The sequence below is a fragment of the Crocodylus porosus genome, unplaced genomic scaffold (genome assembly GCF_001723895.1).
Source record: "Crocodylus porosus isolate Cpor-Errol unplaced genomic scaffold, CroPor_comp1, whole genome shotgun sequence".
Lineage (NCBI taxonomy): Eukaryota > Metazoa > Chordata > Crocodylia > Crocodylidae > Crocodylus > Crocodylus porosus.
In genome coordinates this window covers 17,598,708-17,619,683 of record NW_017728920.1, presented here as the reverse complement: position 1 = coordinate 17,619,683, position 20,976 = coordinate 17,598,708, and positions in this window count along the sequence as shown.

Here is a 20,976-nt window from a genome sequence, read left to right as displayed (position 1 = left end):
TGTCTGTCTCAATATGGAACCCTGAATGAAAATAAGCCTGGATATAGAAAAAAACCCCACCAAACATTCAGATAACTGCCTTGCCCCGGAAATGATTAACACCCTCAAGACTATAATCTGGAGCTTAATTCTGATGCTCATTTATTGGTCCATTCCCATGGAGCTGCAATAGAAGACAACAATCTCTGGTTGAGTGACTTTAGCTCCTGAGATGAGCGGAAACAGAGGCATTTCTTAAAAGACAGTACTATTGCAATGAAGATTTACAGGAGAAAGAGGTTAGGAGCAACTCTGCTCAGCCTGAAATGTGTTGTGTTTTAAGAATAAGGTTTTTTAAGGTCAAGAAATTCCTTTGCTAAGACAGTCCTTGATTTTCTATCATTTGTTTTCTCTCCAGATGATTTAACTAGAAGCCTGAAGTGCCTACATATTGGACAGGAGCAAGTATAAGCAGCTAAGATAGCTAGGAGGTTTTAAACACAAATTCTGGGTTTTAGGGCAGATGGAACGTAATATTCCACAAGGACTTCCAATTGTTCATACAGAAATATTTTTCAATAGGTCTATTTGTAGAATTCATTGTATGAATTTAAAACTGGGGGCAGGAGGGACATGGTGAGATGCTCAGCGTTTGTGGCTTTGATATACCAAGCAGACTTGGAAAATTCTAAGGAAAGTGATGTTACTATACGTTTTAAGCTACATGATCAACAATACACTCAGGGAGCTTCCAAGACTACATAGTATTACTTAATTGTAGGGCCACTTGTATTTTTAAAATCTAATCTTTCCAGAAATCTCAGACCAGTTTTATATACAACAGACATATAGTAGAAAAGACTTTCTAATGTATACTTACATTATCAAACATAGTCCTATTCTCAATTGTTTACCATGGATGATCCTGATGAAGACCCACCTGTTGGTTATTTGATCTTTAAAATAAATCCAATTTACTACACCATCTTCACCTACAATTTGCAAGAGTCTCAACTGATACTATGCAGTTTATTCAATCAAGTTAGAGGTAATACAAATGTATGGCCAAGGAAACAGCATTCTACCTCATGCTTTTTTATGCCTATCACTTATTGAGAGAAAGCCATGGATTTCTAGAATCTTTCATTGCTCTGAGCACCTCATTTAATAATTAACCTTAAACCTAAGCATGTGAGTAATTCCACTCTCTAAGGACTATGTTTACCAAAATAATTGAAAGGTTCTCCTAAAATTTAAATTTGTAATGACCCCAAATTAATCATAATAAATATGTCAGCAGTTTATTGACATTCATTCTCTACAAACTCTACCAGTTGCTTTAAATAGTGCTAGCTAGTTTTTAGTGGTCTAAGTCCCACTATACTAGTGGGGATTATCAGAGTACACAACAATCCAGCCTCCAAGAAATATCCTTTGTTGTATAGAGTCACACACTTTTGTCCTGGGAGGATCCTTAGGAACCTCTCAACCTCTCAACTGGTACAAAGGGACTTTAAAAGCTCAAGAGTCTGTTACAGCATGTTGTGCAGTCTCAGTGGAGTTCTCTCTAGCATTTCATCAGATGTATTTAGCTAAAGCTCCGTTTTCAAACTTCCAGATTTACCACGATTAGTATTTAGAACACAACAAAAATGCATTCCATGCAGGGCGCAGCTTCATGCTTCAAATGCTTTCAATGTTGGGTGACAGCCTGATGAACCTGAAGCCACCTTGTTTGTTTTTTTCTAAGAAAGTGAACACAAGCACTTAGACATGTGATATAACAAGTCTTGGGGAAAATTGTTGCATCACCACCACCACCTCTCTCAGCCCATCCCAGCAATTTAAACATCCACCTGTCACAGCATATATTTTGAAATGACAGCAAGTGGCACATAAATATGACTATTTTAGGGCTTCTTCTTGTGCAATCTTCTATTTGTTAAAATTAGAAGTCTGGACTGAGACATCAGTATACTGTGGAAAGGGAAATGTCCAGATACTGCAAGTAGAAAACACTGTGTGATTTATGAATGCCACATGGCCCTAGAGACTGGGGGGGGAGGGGCACAGCGACTGCCCACAGGTGACAGTGGTGGCAGTGGTGGGAGCATGGCAGTGGCGAGCAGGGAGCTCCCACAGGCAGCCACAGCAGTGGCAGGGGCAGGGGTTAGCAAGCGCCGACCAGCAGTCAGAAACCACTCACAGACACTGTTGGCAGTGTTGGCAGCAGTGTCAGAGGGGAGGGGAGGAGGGATGGCAAGCAGCAACCACCCACAGGCACCACCGGCAGTGTCAGCCAATCGGAGTGGGTGCATGTGCACCCACGTGCACCCCCTACATGCCTCCAATGGTGTGATTACTAAGGAACTGAGGAAGAAAGATATTTTTGTGCTTAAGGCTGTGACTGAGCTGTAACTCAGAAAATCTGGATTAAATGGCTAACTTTGCAACAGAAATTCTGTGAACTTTGGCAAATCACTTAACCTCCAGGTTTCCATTCCCTTTTGTAAAATGGGGTTGTTTATGCTTCCCTTGCCAGTTCACAGGTACAGTCTAACATACATGACTCACAAGTCTATGGTGCCTTTGCAGGTCACTCTGGAACCTGGACCCCAAAACATAGCTTTCAGCATGTTTGGGTTCATGTGACAGTATCAGGGCCCAGGGGTGGCCATGATGCCCCCTGATGGCCACTTGACCTCTGTCCTCACTTCAGCTCCCCAGGGTACCTTCCTTTTCTACCTCACCTGCCACACCTTGATGTTATCTATTGTGGGAGGCCAGCCTTAGAGTAAGCCCAGTTTAGCTCCACCTTGACACTGCACACTATACTATGACCCTCCTAGCCCTATTAGTGCCTCAGGGCACCAGTTGCCTTATGGACAATTCCTAGCCTCCTTCTACCCCTGTAGCCATACCCATACTTTACAGCTGTTACTTTAAGTTGTCCACTGGGCCCTCTGACCCATCCATCACACTCCAGCCAGCCTGCTGAGACTCTGGTTCAGTCAGCCTGGCCTTAGCAAGTCTCTCTTATTTCCTTGGGCCCCTGCCCTTATTTCTCATCATCCTGCCACACCCTTGGTCCTAGCAAGCCTCTCTCCTTTCCCTGGGACCCTGACTCGAGTTTAGCTTTTGCTCCTTGTGGCTTAAGCCTGCTTTGTTTCCACCTCACTGCCATGCCCTTAGTCCTCCTGGCTTTGGCCTAGTTCTCCCCAGCCTTCTTGAATCCCTGGCCCCATGCCAGGCTGCTTTCAATTCCCCAGCTCTCAGGATCCCTGACCCCAGCAAGGACTGCTTGACAATGGCCTTAGCACTCTCAGCTTCAGCCCAAATCCTCACACCAGCATCAGTTCTCTGGATCTGTGACCCCAGGCCAGGCTCTTCCTGCTACCAAGTACACAAGGCACTGTGACCGCCGGGCTGGGGGGGTGGGGGGAGATTCCCTGTGAATAGAGGCCTGAGGGTGGAGGACCGCCGCTACTCACCCTGGGATACTGTTGACCCGGAGTAGATGTTGAGTCATCAAGTTCCTGCCCTGGTTCTCGCCTGCCACAACTTGCTGTTAGGTTCAGTAGGGCGGTTCCTGGTTACTCCACAGCCCAGGATCCCCGGTGGTCACGTTGCGTGGCTCCGCCACCCCTTGCACCCCGGCCTCACGCCTCCTCGGGTGTCCTCTTCTAATCAATGCCCTGGTTCCCTATCCCAAGGCCGGTCACCTCACCAGCCCAGCCAACCCTTATCCTCGGGCTCCCCGTGCCCTGGGCGTTACAGGACCAGGTCCCGGCCAAGACGGGGTTTCCTCTACGGGCCCTTGCCCGGACCTCCCCGGCTATACTCCTCGATGGGCTCCTCTTCTAATGCGAGGAATCTGGAAGGCTAACACTAAGTCTTTAGCCTGGACCTTCCTAGGTCCCTTGCGGGCAACCCTTCTCTGGGTCTTTGGCCACCAGTGGCCGACACTGGTCTATGCCCTACTGCGCCTCGTTGGTGCCCTCCTGGGCCGACGCCCCGACCCCAGACCTGTAAGCCCCGCGAGTTGAGGGTTCACAGTCCCAGAACTCTTCGTCGCTGGATCTCTTGTCCTCCGGGCTGGTCTGCCACTCCCCACTTGTTGTGCTGGGGCTGACTGCCACTATTATTCTCCCCTCCACTTGGGGGACCCCGGCAGGGAGTTGCAGCCCGCCCATCTCCCCTCTGAGCAGGTCCGCCGTTCAGCCACAGCTGCCGCTCTCCAACCCTTGGTCTGGGCGGACGGCAGCTCGCCTGCCCCCAGCGTCCCTTGACCCTCCTCTTGAGGGGTTTGGGTCACGTCCCCCTCTGGGGTCCTCACTCCCGGTGGGTGCGAGGTTACCCGCTCGCTTCCCCCTGGGATCCTCTGCCTCAACAGCAGAGAGCCCTCTCTCCATGTCCCGCCGCCGTCTTTCCTCGGCGGCTGCTTTTATCGCCGGCTTCCAACTGCCGACACCAGCGCTGGCTTCCGGCCGCACCGGCGTAAACAAGCGGCGGATGTTCCGCTCAGGCTCCGCCGCTACCGCGGGTAAGTCCTGTTCCGGCTCCCCGGGACAGGCACCCTTCCACATCTCCTCCATTGCCACAAGCCAGTCCTCCAGTTAACCTAATCAGAATATAAACATAAGCACAACAGCAATACAAGCAAATCCTCCCCACGCTGGGTGACTGTTTCCCCACAAGCTCTAAGTCTCCCTTAGCTCTTCCACTGTAGCTCTGTGGGATTGGTTAGGTGCTGGTCAGTCTGTTTCCTGTAGCTCACTCAGGATCTCTTCTCCCTACAACCTGCAGGGCCAGACTAACTGCCTGATCTCAGGCACTGGCTGCATGCATCTCCAGATTCACCCACAAGGGGTTCCATTTTGGCCTGATAATCAGCCTGCCCTTCTCTGTGGTGGCTTAGCTCAGCTGCTTGTAACTCTTCGCTTCTGGGATGCCTAGGTATTTGCCCCCAGTGTTGCTTACTGTTTTGCAGCAACCTCTCACAATAGTCACTCCCCATGGGTAGCTTCTATATCCATGTTTTCTGGCCTGCTGGCAGCAAAGCCTTTGTCCAGCTGCCAGGCCCACACAGCAAGCTTAACTTACCATGGCATTCTCTTAAAATAATGGGAGCTTTGGCTCCCTATTATGGTCCAAATCTAAAACAATACTTCCTTGCATCATTCAATCATGAAAACACTAATTTCATTCAACTATTCTACAGGGATGGGGTAAAATTTCATAGAGCAGACAGTGTACTCTTTTCTAAAACACAGAGGCCTGAAGAAGAATGCACTGTATTCAAAAGCTTTTTGCACTTTATCCCAATTGGTCCAATAAAGATATCACTCACAAGACTACTAGAAGTGGGGGCATGGCTAGAGGGGATGTGGCCTGCTACAGAATCTGGGACCCCTATTCCTAGTGGACATGGCTATCACCAGTAAGGGGACAAGTGAGGGTTGTGTGACAGCCTTGTTCACCTTGCAACCACTCATCCTACATCCTTTTGCTCTACCACCACCAGTTCTGACAGCCACAGCATTAGCAGTGCCTTAGTTTCCTCAGATCTTTACCATGATGGTTCTTTTTCAAGGGTGTTTCCTGGCAGTGGTGAGGGATCAGACTGGGTGATTTTGTGGATCTTTTGGATAGGTGACTGCCTTCAAAAGTAGAGACTGGACTTAAATGCTTGGAAAGTTCTTTCAGTCTTATGTTCTTCTGAACACCTGTCGCTGCTTTGAAGAGTTTAAAATCTAAAAAGTCCAGAATAGACAAAGGAAGGAGCTTTACTAGACAAGTATGTTTCTCATTAGATGCATTTCTTGTGTAACAAAGCATTCCCCCTCAGTGCAAACAAAATCAATGCAAGTTAGTGTGCCACCAGCCTGTCACACATAATCACAGTGCTAGTACCCAGGTGGCTGGTCTGCTGGGAAATTGGCTGGCACCACACAACCAGAAAAGCGCCCCACAGAGTATTCGGGCCCTGGAGGGCTCCTGTAATAAGAGGAACTCCTTGGCAGTAGGATGAGGGAGGGAGAAAAGGGTGCACTACTTGTGCAATCTGAGATCCTCTCTGGAACTGGATCAAGACCAGCACACCCCCTGGGGTATGGGTTGCTGAGCCAGGCTGCCAGAGCCCTGATCACCATGGGAATCTTCCCATGAAGACAGGAAGCACACTTACCTGTGGCACCATAGCAGGGGATCCTTCCAGGGGCAGGAGGCCCCACCAGAAGAGGAGATGCCACAGATGACCAAGTACCTGGGGAAGAAAGATCAGGTATTGGCATGACAGCCAATAGGAAAACCAAGAGGTGCAGACCTGACCAACCCCCTGCTCACACACCATGATGCCAAAAGGTAACATGGGGGCAGCTGGGACAGAAGAGGGGCAGACCAAGTGCAACCAGTGAAACCTGCCAGTGAAGAAAATCCATCTGGCACCCCTGTAACTATGTCCACCACATTTGAGCAGGTGCAGACCCAAAATCCACCACTAGGGCAACAACAGTCTCATAGGAGCAAGCATGATGAGACATTTCTCAAAGTACTGGGGTACATGGCCAGGCTCCAACTGGCCCAGCTCACCTGGGGAATACCCACAAAAATAACAGGAGCCAGGTGAAGCACACCTCACCAAACCCAGAATACTGAACTAAAGTGTTAGATGTGGGTAGCATCAATGCCCTGCTTACCTGCACCACCTGAGCACATTTAGTTTCATTATTGTTAAGTTGTGTGTAACAACAGGGTCTCAAGGAGAACCCTGCTGTTAAGGAAAAGGGGGCAACTGGAAATAATGAGACCATGAGGAGGGCAGGCCCCGGCCCTCAGGTGCCAATGGCAGCTAAACCCCAAGGATAAAAAAAGAGAGGAAGATAAGGAACGGTGCCTTCAGGCGCCACAGGAGGAAAGAGAGAGAGGAACACAGAGAGGGACCCTGGCACCGGACTGGAGGGATCTGAGGATCCAGATCTCATCGGACCTTACCCTGAGTCCGTGGGAGTGCCAGGAGAAGCGGAGCCGGACCGGGCCGCGGGCTGAAGCTGCGCTCAGCATTAAGACTCGGGGACGCTCCGTTGAGCCAGAGGGGCAGCAGGTGGGACGGCCCCGCCCTGGTACCTGAAGACACTGGGGGACTTCAGGGACTCCAGGAAAAGGGACACTAAGGGCTGAGAGAGCAAGCCCCAACAGCGGGAGAGCTGCGGAGCCTGTTCACTGAAGCCACAGGATAAAAGGAAACAGGCGGTGGTGGTAACAAGCTGCTGATTAGTCAACTAGCGGCTTAATAGAACAAACAGAAACTTTTCTTTTCTCTCTGTCAATTACGGGGAGGGGAGCGGGGTAAGACTCAGGCAGGACTGAGAAGCCCGGAGACTCCCTTTTGCAGGGCTGGGGATGGAGATCCTCTGCCCAATACAGAGGGTGACCCAGCGGAGACCCCAGGGTTAACCCTTAGGATGGTGATTCCCCTCTCCTCTAAGAGGGGATTTCCCTGTAAACCGGCAAACCACTGAAAAAAGGCAGAACAAAACAAAACCAAGTTATTTCAGCGTGGTACTTCCAGCGGATACTTCCTTTGGTAATAATCACTTCCTCCCAATTTAATTTCTTTGAGATCTTAAGTTGTGGCAGGTGGGAAACACAAGGATAGAGGAGGTATTCCACACACGCTGACATTGTGCATTCGTCAGCCAAGAAGACCTCACCACACTCCTGCAGGAAACCACACAAGCAGGTGTGCCAAGACAGCAAACAGTATCAGTCCATCACCAAGATCAGAAAGGACCACCCAAGTGGAAGGAGATGAGGTATAGGAGAGGTGAAGTCCCACAGAAGATGTACCAACTGAGGTGCCTGGGGCCAAAGGAATGACTGAACAACACCTCCAAGTAATCTTAAATAACAACAAGTCATGATGGGCAAGTAGACCCTGGGGTGGCACCCAGGTAGTCAGGACACACCAGCAGAAGTGCTGTGAATATGGGCCTGTCACATATATATATATACATCAATGATCACAAAGCCTCCAATATCCCCTTTTTCTATCAAGTTGAAGATGGCAGAGGTCTCTTACAAGCATAGTTCCTTAAAGCACTGAATGTAACTGTTAGAGGAATATTTTTTCATTTTTCTTTGCATTCAGGTTTCCCCTAAGAAGGTTCCATTAAGTCATTCTACTGTTGCTCTAGTCCAATTCTAACTTACATAATAGCTATTCTAGGCTCAGATTGCTTCAGTAGCCAACAAGGTCAGGAGCTGGCATTTGAACCTCAGAGTAAATGTGATGAAAAACTTGAATAAAATTAAAAAAGGAAGTGCTAAGAAAGTACAATGCCATCTGGAGACTGCTCTATGATAGCAAGATACAGATCCCAAAGTTTCTACGTAGGGAACAGCTGCTTAACTTTAGGTACAACTTCCAACAAACTCAAGAGCTGGCAGTACACTGGGTCTACCTTTCACATGCTAACAACTCTCACCAAAAGCCTAGACATGTTAGAAAAAGCAACAGTGCTGTGAAAAAAGAGGCTGACTGCAGAATGACAGTCAACATAGCGATGAGATAAAAATGTTCTCAGTTTATTTCAAGGAGTATTATATTAAATTACATCATACACTACATTAGAGTTGTGTGACAACTGTTTAATTTTGTCACTTTGCTGAAGACAGCAAAGTTTTACCTCACTTGAACTCACTTCTCTTTGTCATAACCTGTTGTAACAGTGATTGGTAATGTTTTCTAGGCTGTAAGGTGAAATGACATAGTTGCGGTCTGGAAGGGAAGTGGGACAGTAGGCCCCAGCTGCCACTGCTGCTTTTACTCACAGCAGCACAGGGAAAACCCTCTGCTGTTGCCGCTTCTCTACACTTAAGTGATTGCTGCTGAAGCCCCTCTGCCAGAAATTGTCACCGAAGTTACATATCCACAGGCCAGATTAAATGGCTCTAAGGGCTGAGTCCAGCCCACAGGCCATAGGATGCTTATATACTTGACAAAATTTTGCTGTTGCTTCCAGTGGATCATAATCCTGCAAAAGTCATGAGAAATGCTGCTTCACTACTTGTGAATTAGACTTGCTCGTTCACCACAAAAGGGCAGTTTAATTTTGAGGTCTGACTCTTCTGTTTGGCTGCTACAACACTATATTGTTACAGAGTAGTTTTAATGGGGAGAAAAGGTAAACAGCAGTATTTACAACAGCACTAGATTTCTCAATCTGGGGTACACATACCCCAGTCTTTATACTGTGAACTTCTAAAGGATATACAAGAAAGAGGAATGGGAAAGCAGAAAGGAGAGGGAAATTATAAATGAATGAAAAGGAATATCTTCGATATTGCTTCCAGTGATATAAAGTGTTTCTTGTTTTTTATCCATATTACAGAATCACAAGGGTCCATCGCAGTATAATCTACAGTATTTGAGAAACACTGTAGATGATTGGGTTAATACAAATAAATGTTAGAAGCTGCAAGAACATGTTGATATGGAGAGGTCTGTCTTGTTTATTGGATGCTTTTCTTCACTAAAACAAGAAATAGTTACAGGTTAAATACTACCATGCATATAAATACATGAGCAACTAGAGACCTAGATGTAGAGAACAGAAAGTAGTAAAGATCAAGTCTTAGGAAGAAGAGAAATAAACAGCAAGAAACAAAGTCCAGTAGGTGAAATACAAATGAAGAATATACTCTTTCTGAATTCAAAATTGTTCAGTTATTAGTTTAGAGTAAAGGTGCAGCGAAAGTTGTATCTTCTAAGATCATGCCATTCTACTAGCCTTGGTAAAGGACTTGTATATCTCAGTTGCCCACAATATACATCTCAGTGTAAAAACTCTGTGATTCTCAACCCAAAGCTCTGAGAAGACCCTTGTAAATTATGTTTTATCCTAGCAACATAACCCCAAGTGTTGAAACTGTCCTGCTGAATTTTAAACTTTCCTGGCTCTGCAAGCAGAAGTTCTGGTGGTGGGTAGTGGTCACCATCAAGAAGCCACCAGAGACCATCCACACACATAAAAACTCTACACAGCACCAGCTGGAAGATCACAAATTACATCCTAGAAAGGCACACCATGTTGAAGGGACCACTACAGTAAGTAGAAAGTGCTTGCAACAGAACTAGGTTTTTAGCAAGGCAAGGCATGACCAGCACCTTATACAACAGAAAGAGGGTGGGGGAAGTTCTACTTCTTCAGAAGAGCTTTGAGTATAGTCACACCCAAAGTTTTCCTGCCAGAATATTGTATTGTAAACTAGGTCTGTATTTCCAAAGAGGATCATATTGATGTAAGATCACCCCTGGAATATGTTATCTTAAACCTGCAGAAAAAAAATCTGCCAGATCTGACTTGTGCATTTGGGGTGGGAAATAAAGGGGCTCAAAAGTTGCTCTTCTAACTTTATGCAGGAGGCAAGAATTCTTATGGGTGATATCTTCTATTAGACCAACTATATGGTTGGTATAGAAATAGGCAAGCTTTTGGGTATCATAGTACCCCTCCTTAGGCCTTCCTGGGAGCATATATCCTGGACCAACACAGCAAAAATGTCACTTCAACATCTCCTAACTTTAACAGTTATAATTTGTGATTATTTAACCATGTGGTCTAAATCTAATACTGACATTTAACTTCAATATAAATCTATTCATATTTTTCAGTGTATTTATTTTCAACAAATATAAAACAATAAAAGAAAAATGTACTAATGAAGCATTCAAAGACAACAAGACATAGGCTATTGAAAATGAATCTGTAACAGCAAATATACCTTTATGCACCAGCATTTGTTTCAACATTTTACTTGCTAGGATGTTTTACGGACAACCCACCCAGTGTGTCCAAATAAACTGAAAGATTACACCATTGTGTCATGAATTTTCCACTGGTTCCTTTTTTTTTTTTTTTTAAACCTGCTGGTGTCTTTTTATCTCTAACTACTTGAGAAGCCATGTTCATCTTAGTTATTGAAATCCACCATTTGAAATGTATCCAATTTTATTAAAAATTCTTTTACAGATATTTTCAAATAACTGGAGCTTTTGTCCTTGCTACCTTTTTTTAAAACTCAAATTAGACAGTGTAGGTGCATCCAAATGAGCCCACACATGCTTCTTGCAGCATCCCAAACTCCTTAGAGATGCTGCAAGAGGCACGTCCAGGAATGAGAAAATGTTCCCCGCAAATGTTCCCCGCAAATTTGCAGCACAGGGGCAAAATTAGACCCCTGGATAGCTGGGGGTCAAAAAAACCCTCAGAGAAAAACAATGTGACTGAGGGAGCTGAAGGCTGGGCCCCCCACAGAGATGCTTTAGTAGCATCCAGAGCATCTCTATGGTTGGACCTCTCCCTGGTGCTGAAGCACCCTGCCTGCCCATGCAGGGCAGGCAGCATGCCAACCTTAGGGAGCTGGACCCAGGCTCCACTGCAGGTAGGTAGGTGGTGTGGGGGGCTGGAGGAGAGAAGAGGGGACCATAGAGGTGACCTCTCACTCCCCCAGCCCCCCCAACCCTTGCCTGGCCTGGCCCCAGCCCCTCTAAGCCAGCAGGGGATGGGGCCAGGTGGGGCAGCAGTCCATGGGACTGGGGGAGTAAGTGGGGATGGGGCATATGGGCCCTGCAAGGGGAGTGTAGCCCCTGCATGGGCCATTTCACCACTCTTGGGGGTCTGTGGCCCATCTTGGGGGGCAGCAAAACATAGGTATTTAGAATTCAATTTATTATTATGATATTGAAACTGGTAGGCTTTCAAATTGCTTTAACACTTTAGATATATCAATAAAACATTGCCCAACTGATCACTGTCTATCACTGTCTCTCATATATATAGTGATCTTTTGTTTTAACTGTGGAGGAACATGGGTTTGGGGTATTTTACAGAGTGACTTTGAATTTTTTTTTAAATCAGGGATTTTTCAGTGTTCAAATTGGGAACACCAGAATTCCTGCTATGGAGGCCAGCGGCTGCCCAGAACTGACACCTAGGACCCAGCTGGAGATGGCTGACCTGGCCAATTGAAGATAGGAGGACATGCTTTGACAGTTCAAAGCAGGCCACCACACTGAGAACATTTTCCAGGCAATAGCTACCCAGATGGCCAGGCAGGGGCACACATAGCAGTAGTGCCACACAAAGACCAACCCTGCAGCCACAGCCCACTGGCAGCTGGCCCAGAGGGGCAGATGCCAATACTGGCTGTGAAGTCCCCATCTAGGTCTGGCAGGTGCACAACAGGTCACAGCCAGGCAGCAGCCCCCAATACCAGACTGCTGCAGTGGGTAAAGTGTTCAGGGAACACTCAGGGCTGCTTAAGCAGTCCAGCTGGCACAAGGGGTAGTGTCCCCAGGTACCAATTGGCTGGGCCCCAGAAACTCCTGTCTATTTGTCCATTGAATTACCATGGGCAAGGCCCATTTGGCTAACTAGTAGCCCCTTTTTATGGGGGCTAATGGACAAATGGAACAAATAAATTCTTGGGACAACTAATGAAAAAAACAGGATAGGAGTGTTGTGTGGGTTGAAGGGTCAAAACATGAAAATAAGTGCGCCTAAGGGGGACAATGAGCAGAGGCCCCCCCCAGGCCACACCAACCAGTCCTCAAAGGCATCAAAGGAGCTGGTGGACACCACCCGCTGGTGCTTTGCCCAGAAACACACATGGACAAGTGAGAGAAAAGCGGGCCCGCAGTCTCTGGGCACTCTCCCAACCAAAGCCTCCTTCCTGGTCAAGTACAGGTCACACTGGGCCAGGGCCAGAAGGAAGTTGACCAGGTGGTCCCAGGACTTGGTGAAGCTATGGATGGAATGACCAAAAACAAAAAGATGGGGAGTGAAATTCAGCCAGAACCTCAGGAGAAGGTTCTGAAGGTGGATGTGGAGAGGTTGCAGCCTGATGCACTCAAGGGTCATGTGCGCCAGGGTCTCCCTCCACTCACAGAAGAAGCAGGAGACCAGGGTGTCCATGAAGCTCGCCCCATATGCACCCATGGCAACAGCACCATGGAGGAGCCACCAGCTGAGATCCCCAGTGTCTCATGAGATGAGGATGGAGTACAGACTCAACCACTGGAGTGCCCCAGCCACACCCTCATCAAGCAGCTCCCACCACTTGGTGTCTGGTTGGGACGTGAGGGCGGCATAATGGACAGTGTGACACATGAGCATGTAGAGGTGGTGGCAATGGATGGTGCAAAAGTGGACTGTTTTCTTTATATCACTGTTCTTTCATAGCCACCTCAGAGCAGCTATATGCAACAAATTAGCCTTTGAAAGACAGCAATGCTGAAACTACAACTATAAATAAATTCCTCTTGAGAGTGAAATATTTCTATTAAATGGAATTTTAAAAATATCTTAAATGTTGGTTTGAATGTCCAGAAAAGGGTATTTAAGTCACTGTGATAAGCTCTTACCAAAAATGTTCTCTTGCCAAAGACTATAAAAAATTATTTCAATTAAATATATGCTATGTATAAATTATGCTTTGTCTATAGGGAATGAAGACACTTACAGCTTTTACACTTTGTAATTGAGAAGATCATGACACCGACTTTGAGATGTACAAAAACTACTACAACATTGCTGAACATGAAGTTTCCAAAATATAAAACATGAGCTAGTGAAAAGAAAACCTGTATGAAACATAAGGGCATAATTCCAACTGTAACTTATTTTAAAGCTTACTTCTGTTTTGTTTCTCAGTAATGTACAGAAAAGTCTTATTTTGATGCACCTGATTAACCTAGTATAATGCACAGAAGGAGTTTCACAATTGAGTCATTATGACATATTGAATCTTTCTGAACATTTAGAAATATTTGGCTGTGGACAGACTTGTCTAATGATGGTTTCCAACTTCAGAATGCCAAGTCTCTGGATGGAATAAATAACTATAGTTGCACTGAAGCTAATTGAACTAGTCTGATTGATACCAACTGGCCCAGAAAAATTCCAGACCAATGATTCCTAACCAGGCTGCCATAGCAGCTACAAACTCTTTTGAAGGGTGTTGCGGAGAGGAAGGAGGAAAGCACACGTCCAGCACTGGCTGGCTGCTCCCCAACCCCCTGATCACTGCCCAGCCCTGAGGTAAATGCAGGCTTATCCCTGGCCAGCTGTTCCTCCCTCTTGTCTCCCAGCCCTGTGATGGGAGATAATATCAATAAAAATTTTAATGGGGTGTGTCTTAGTATACCAAAGTCATAGAGGGACACCTGGAGTCTAGAAAAGTTGAAAACCACTCATGCAGATCAATACAATTATGACAATTGTCTATATTATAAAAAAAATTCTAAATTGTTGAGTCTGCATATTCAGTAGCAATACAGTATAGCCAAATGACTTCAGTGTTAACCCTGCTTCATTCAGGGTCAAAGATATAGCAATTTAGAAAGCTTGTATCAGTACAGGATCATGACCATAAAAGATAGGTCAAAACAGCTGATGCATGCTTTCAAGCAGAGCTCCCTCACCCCATCAGAAAATCTGAAAAGTACATTTGTCCACACTATCAACTTGTGGTTAAGGTATAAAAAACTTACACATATTATTCTGTATCAATTGAGGACACTCCTTGTTTTTGTTGGGAAAGAGCAGGGATTCCAATGAGAAGTAAAAATGAAAAATTTCAGCAATTCAATTTCCAAGGCAGTCAAAGCAAACCTTTCCAATGTGCCATATAGTTTTAATGGTTTGCAATAGTGATATCACTTCTGTGCAATTTAGGTTGCGATCTAAGAATCCTGTTGTTTCATGGATTTTACATCTTCATGTTGGGTACGCACACAACCCAGCGTCTATGCCACTATGTCATCTGTCATGTTTCCTACGTTAGCTGCTGAAGTAGACAGTGAGTCCTTTGCTTTGAAAACTACCCTACAGTCTTCATCTCCAGATTTCCTCTTAGTTTCTTCTCCTTTGTAGAATTTACAAGACGCCATGGAGACTTACAAACTCCAGGCATTATGTTACCAGAGTCTAAGAGGCAAAAAAAGAGGGAATTCAGAATGGAGAGGAGTAATCCATCAAAAATGTTTGGAAATGAGAGATGGGTCACTGTCAGTGGAAGACCTGACCAAAGCCTGGTATAATTTCTACACTTATGACTCTGCAAAACCTGTAGCTACAAGAGTTGAAAGTGAAATACATTGGTATGTTGCACCAAAAATGCAAGGCAAACTTCAACTACCAAGAGCTAATGACATTCTCATTGGCTGTTTATAACTTTGGAAGTCATTATAGTATCCAAGATTCAGAAAAGTTCAAGTAATGTCCCAAAAATGCCCCAAGTGCCAACTAAAAGGAAGTGTGAGACCAGGTAGTAAGACTGCTATAGAGACTTTTAAAGGCCCAAGACTATACCGAGACTGCTCTGAGCTTAACAGAGGATATTGGGGTGGCCTTACATTGACGGAAGAGCACAGAGCTATCCTAGTCTGTTTTCAGCACATTTTCTGGGAATGAACTGCCACAGTGACCTGATTTTATTCATGTATGATAATAATAGAGATATGGAGATGTTTTCTCTAGGGGTACCTCTGAATACAAAGCATCTGCTCACTCTCACTCATTTGTTAACAGGGTCCTGTGACTCCTTTACTCAGTAAATCTTTGTTATAATCTACACAAGGTGCCTTTTCATAAAGTGATGCATTTTCTACATTAATTTGCTCTTAGCTCTATCAAAAGCCTAATATGTACTGAATGCAAACTTTCTCTGTGAGTGAGAAATAACACAAAAACTTTTAAATAATTGGAAGCTGAACCTATACAATTAAGATAATAATACCGACCTCCTTTGTGAAGTGATCCAAGATGCATTCATGCAAAGTGCTTTGTAAGAGCAAGATATTATTATTATGTGCATGTATTATGAAGAAACTTTATAATTAGGTCTTTTGTTCTCCGAGACCCCTGCCTCATCCAATGATCAAAATGGATGATGCTCCAAGAATTAAGATCGATAGGGTGAAGAAGTCTTGGTTGGAGGATCTTTGCCTCATCTGTTGCAGAAGTTTGAAGATATGTTGTGGCTGGGGTAGGGATTGCAGAAGGGGAAAAGATGGTTTCCTGCCTAATGCAACTGAATGCGGCTCTGGAGAATTGGATTCTACCCCTGCATCTCTCACAGAAGTACTTTGTCAAACTGAGCCAGTCATTTCAACCAAATTTTCACAAGTGGTCAATCACTGAGCATTCCTCATTTTCCAGTTGCCCACCCTGAGACCTCTGGAATCAACAGCATTTACAACTGCAGCTGAAGTCATTTGGAGCCATGCGTTAAATGGAGTGCCATATATATTTTTTTTATATTTCTTTGAAATCAAGAGACTATCACTGTACTGCTGTTTATTTGCAGTATAAAATTCTACAATCTAGGCTCCCTGCCCATCACTATTACATCATAGTGCTTCAAAAAAGTGTTATGTTATTTTTATAACCCCTTGCAAGGTAAGGGGGGGTGATAATATCTCTGAGATACAGATCAGAGTTCTACATCCATTAATTAGTCTCCACTTTCAAGCATTCAAAGAGTTTTTCTTAAGCTACAAAGAGATATTGTTTTGTGGCAGGATCAGAGGTCCCAAGATATGTCCTACTACCACTAATCTAATTGATTACCAGAGGCATTTGTCCTGCAGGATCAGGCCCATGGGAACTCCATGTGTTGCCAGCTCTGCCACTACAGGTACACAGCCACAGAATGGGGAATACATGGGGTTCCCAGGGCACCCCTAAATTGGTCCCAAGTACCCAGGGCTATTGTCCTACAGAGAGCTGCTGCCAGAGGTGGCTGGAGAGCATGGTCAGCCCCAGGTTGCCTGAGCTCCTCTCCTTTAACCAAACAGACATCTGCTGCAAAAAGTCATAAACTGGGCATGTGCAATTGATGTGACTAAATAAACTCCAGTGCAATTTGAGCTGGAGTAAACTAATCCAGATGTCACCATCTATACATGCATTTAAGCATAATAATTTACTCCACCACTGAATAGTACTTGTGTCTGCTCTTGAAAATTTCCAGGGATGGAGATTCCATGACTTCTCCAGGTAGCCTGTTCCAATGTCTGGCCACACTCACGGTGAGAAAGTTCTTCCTAAATCTCCATCCTAAATTTCTTCTATTGCAGTTGAAACCATCTGTTTAATAATCCTTCAGGTAGTTCAAGAATGATCAGATTTCCCCTCGGTCTTCTCTTCTCCACATTAAATAGTCCTAATTGTTTCAACATTTTTGTATGGGTAATACTTCATAGGCATCTAATCATTTTTGTTACTCTGCACTGGACTCTCTGCAAACTGTCCACATCCTTCTTAAAGGTGGGGCTTCCAACTACACACAGTACTCCAAAGGAGGTCTCACCAGTGCTGAATAGAGTAGAAAGAATCACATCCCTTCATCTGTGAGTGACAATTTTGTTAATACAACCCAGTATACTGCTGACCTTTTTTGCAACAAGAGCACACTGGTGGCTCATATTCAGCTTATGGTCTACCGTAACTTTCAAGTCCTTTTTTGCAGTATTGTAGCATAGCCAGTGATTCCCCAGTCTGTATTTGTGCATGCATTTATTTCATTTTAAGAGCAGAATATTGCATTTGTTCTTGCTGAGTCTCATCTGATGGATTACAGACCATTTTTTCAATCTATCCATGTCATTTTGGATCCTAGCCCTAACTTCCAGGTTGTCTGCAACTCCAGGCAACTAGGTTTCATACTCAAATTTGCTAGGTGTGCACTCAATCCTATTGTCCAAATTATTAATGAAGACGTTAAGTAATACCAGACCCTGGAGGGATCCCTAGCAAACTCCACTTGCTACCTCCTCCCAACTAGATATTGAGCCATTGCTGGCTACTCATTGAGTACGATGATCCAACCAGCTACATATCCTCCTTACAATACTTTCACCTAGTCTGTATTTCCTTATCTTCTTAATGAAAATTTTTTGGAGAGACCAAGGCAAAAGCCTTGCTAACATCTAAGTATATCACATCCACTGCTATGCCCCCATCTACAGAGTTTGTCACATTATCGTAGAAAGAAGTCAGTTTAGTCATGCATGACTTGCTCTTGGTAAATCCATGCTGGCTCTTCCTGATCACTTTGTTCTTCTCTAGGTACTTCACAATAAATTCTCCAAGGGCCTGCTCCATAAATTCCAGACTGACTAGTTGGTAATTCCCCAGATCTTCATCCTTCTCTTCTTTAAAAGATGGGCATCTCAAATTGAGCTTTGGCCTTCACAATTTTCTCCCTCCATTCCCATGTAATACTTATACTCTTCCCTGGTATTCCCTAGGATTCTTTTTTGAGCTTCAGCTCTTTGAATAGATTCCTGTCTAACCAGGCTGTTTCCCTATTGCACTTACCAACCTTTTGTCACAGATACCTGATAAATTAAGCAACACAAATGTGCAAACACTGCATAGGTTTCTAGAGGTAATACTATCTAATTCATTTTAGATGGCACCAAAAATATACAGGCCCATGCAAAAATAAGCATATGTATATTAGAGCTGTGCGAAGCTTCAGCCCCCGATTCAATTCAGTGGAGATATGGCCCGATCTGGTGGCTGAATCTCTGAATCTCAATTAAATCAGAGGACCCTTTAATCTCTCTGAATCATATCAGAATCCTCCGAATTGATTCAGAGCCATTCAGAAACATTTGGCGATTTGGACATAGGCACAGCATTAAATGTTTTTTCTACCTACCTCTAGGTAGCAGGCATCTCACAGAAGTGCAAGGCGTTCCCCAGCATCCTTGGCAGCAGATCAAGAAGTGGACCAGAAGCACTTCCAGTCCACTTCTGTGTCCACCAGAGAATGCACTGGGCCCCCCCCCTACATGGCTCAGCGACTGGTGCCTCCTGGGTCTGGGGGAGGCACCTGGGGTCCCCCTGTGGCTGATCACTGAGCAGGGGCACACGGGGAGGGGGGGGCCTGCATGCTCCCCAGAGGACCCAGAAGTACTTCTGGTCCACTTCTGAGTTTGCCACTGAGCATATGGAGGGCCCCCCCACACTATCTGCCCCAGCATCGCAGCATTCACAAGCCATGCTGGTACCTCAAGGTATGCAGAAAAAGCTTTTAAAGTTGTGTCTATGTCTGAATCACTGATTCTTCAAATCAGCATCAAATCCTCAGATTCAGCTGAATTGATTTGGATCACTGTTCCTGATTCCATGTCCACGATTTGAGCCAAAACAAATCTGACTCATACATCCTAATGTATGTCATTGGTCTTGAGTCACAGTGCTCTGGGGTATTCAGGATCCATCCCTTGTAGTTTATGTCATCTTCTCCAGACCTCTCTTGCTCTCTCATCCATGTAGTTGGCACCTTTCCATTCTTCTCTATGTAGATTAGATCCTGCTCTTTATTAAAGCATCCCTTCTCTTCTCTCTGATCTATGCTATGTGCACCTGTCAGTCCCCCTAATTTGTAAGTTCCATCACCAACTCCTGGCTATTTTGTTCTTCATTAGAGAATTCTGCTGCTTCATTTCTTCAGAAGTCAAATTGGCTTTCCAATTCAGTCTTCCTCTTTAGCATAACTACTCAATACTCTTACTTGAATGGAAACCATCCAAGTTTAATACTCTCCATGGCTCCTGGTCTGGAATGATTTGTCATACAGTCCTGACAGTAACTGGCAGATTTCACATATTATGAAGCATTCATGACAATGTCTCAACATAACCCAGAATATGTCATTTTTACGTAGACAGATTCCCAAAATCACCAGTTATACTTGGAGTACCTTCTTTAGGTCAGAAATGAGTCTTTGAATGGAAGTTGTTGGGCTGTATGTGCCCAAAGACTCATTTCTGACCTAAAGAAGGAAGGAACCAGTGGCACTAAATCTTACAATTCAGCAAATGAAAACTCATGAAAATGTAACTAGCACCCCTTGTTGCCACTGTTTGCTCAGGTTCCTATGTTGTTCCTTAGCTTTATCCATATTCTGGAGGTAGATATTACCATAAAGTTATGACTTATTTCTTACAGGCTAAGTTATCATGTCAACAACTCATCATGGGTGATTTAGGCTGACCAGAATGGTTTCAGTAAACTAGAAACTGCTGATATTACAAGCTGATTTGACAGATAAAAAGCATTTTCACTTTAATTTTTTGTGGGTTCAGACTATTTTTTATAATTGGGGTTTGTTTTTGAACTCTTTGAACTGGTTTGGACAGCTTCCAAATATTCCAGAGCCATATTTCAATCTGGTTTGTCTCATATATAATTATTTTCTATACAAGTCTGTCAATGGAAATGGTGCTATTGAAATGATATACACATAAATGCCTTCTAAGAAATACTTACAATTTGTTTACTTCTCTGGAAAATTCTAATACCAAAACTTAACAGAGGTGCTATACAAAATGCTACATTTACATTTAATAACAGCATCCTGAATAATTGTTTGGAAAAATGCAGCAGATAAATAATGTATACATTAATAAACTTCCCTCATTCAATTCACACTGTTGGCAGCAAATTAATTTCCTATTAGTACAAACATTTTAAAATAGATAACATCGGAACACTGTCCTTTCCATTTTATCCATTATTTATTGACAGTATGTATACACTTCATTAGATCAGCTGATTCTCCATCTGTTCACTTCTGCCTAAAAAGGAAGAACTGAAATGTTGTTAAACATGAACAAACATAACTAATGGCATTATTAACACAGACTCAGACCTAGGGAGGAACAGTCTTGAGCCATTCTCATTCCAGAGGGGCTGACGGAAGCTGCCTGAAATGGTGATAAAGCCTTGGGACATCCACATGGTTGACATCTCTGAACTGATGAACCAAAAACTACTCTTCAAAATGTCCACATTAGTTTTCTTACAGGTAATCTTGTGACCCTGTCATGTAGTTGAATATATTCTGAACCAGTTCTTCAGGCCATAAGTGGGCAAATAAATTCTTACCCAAGCTGGTCTTATCAGTTCACTTCTTACT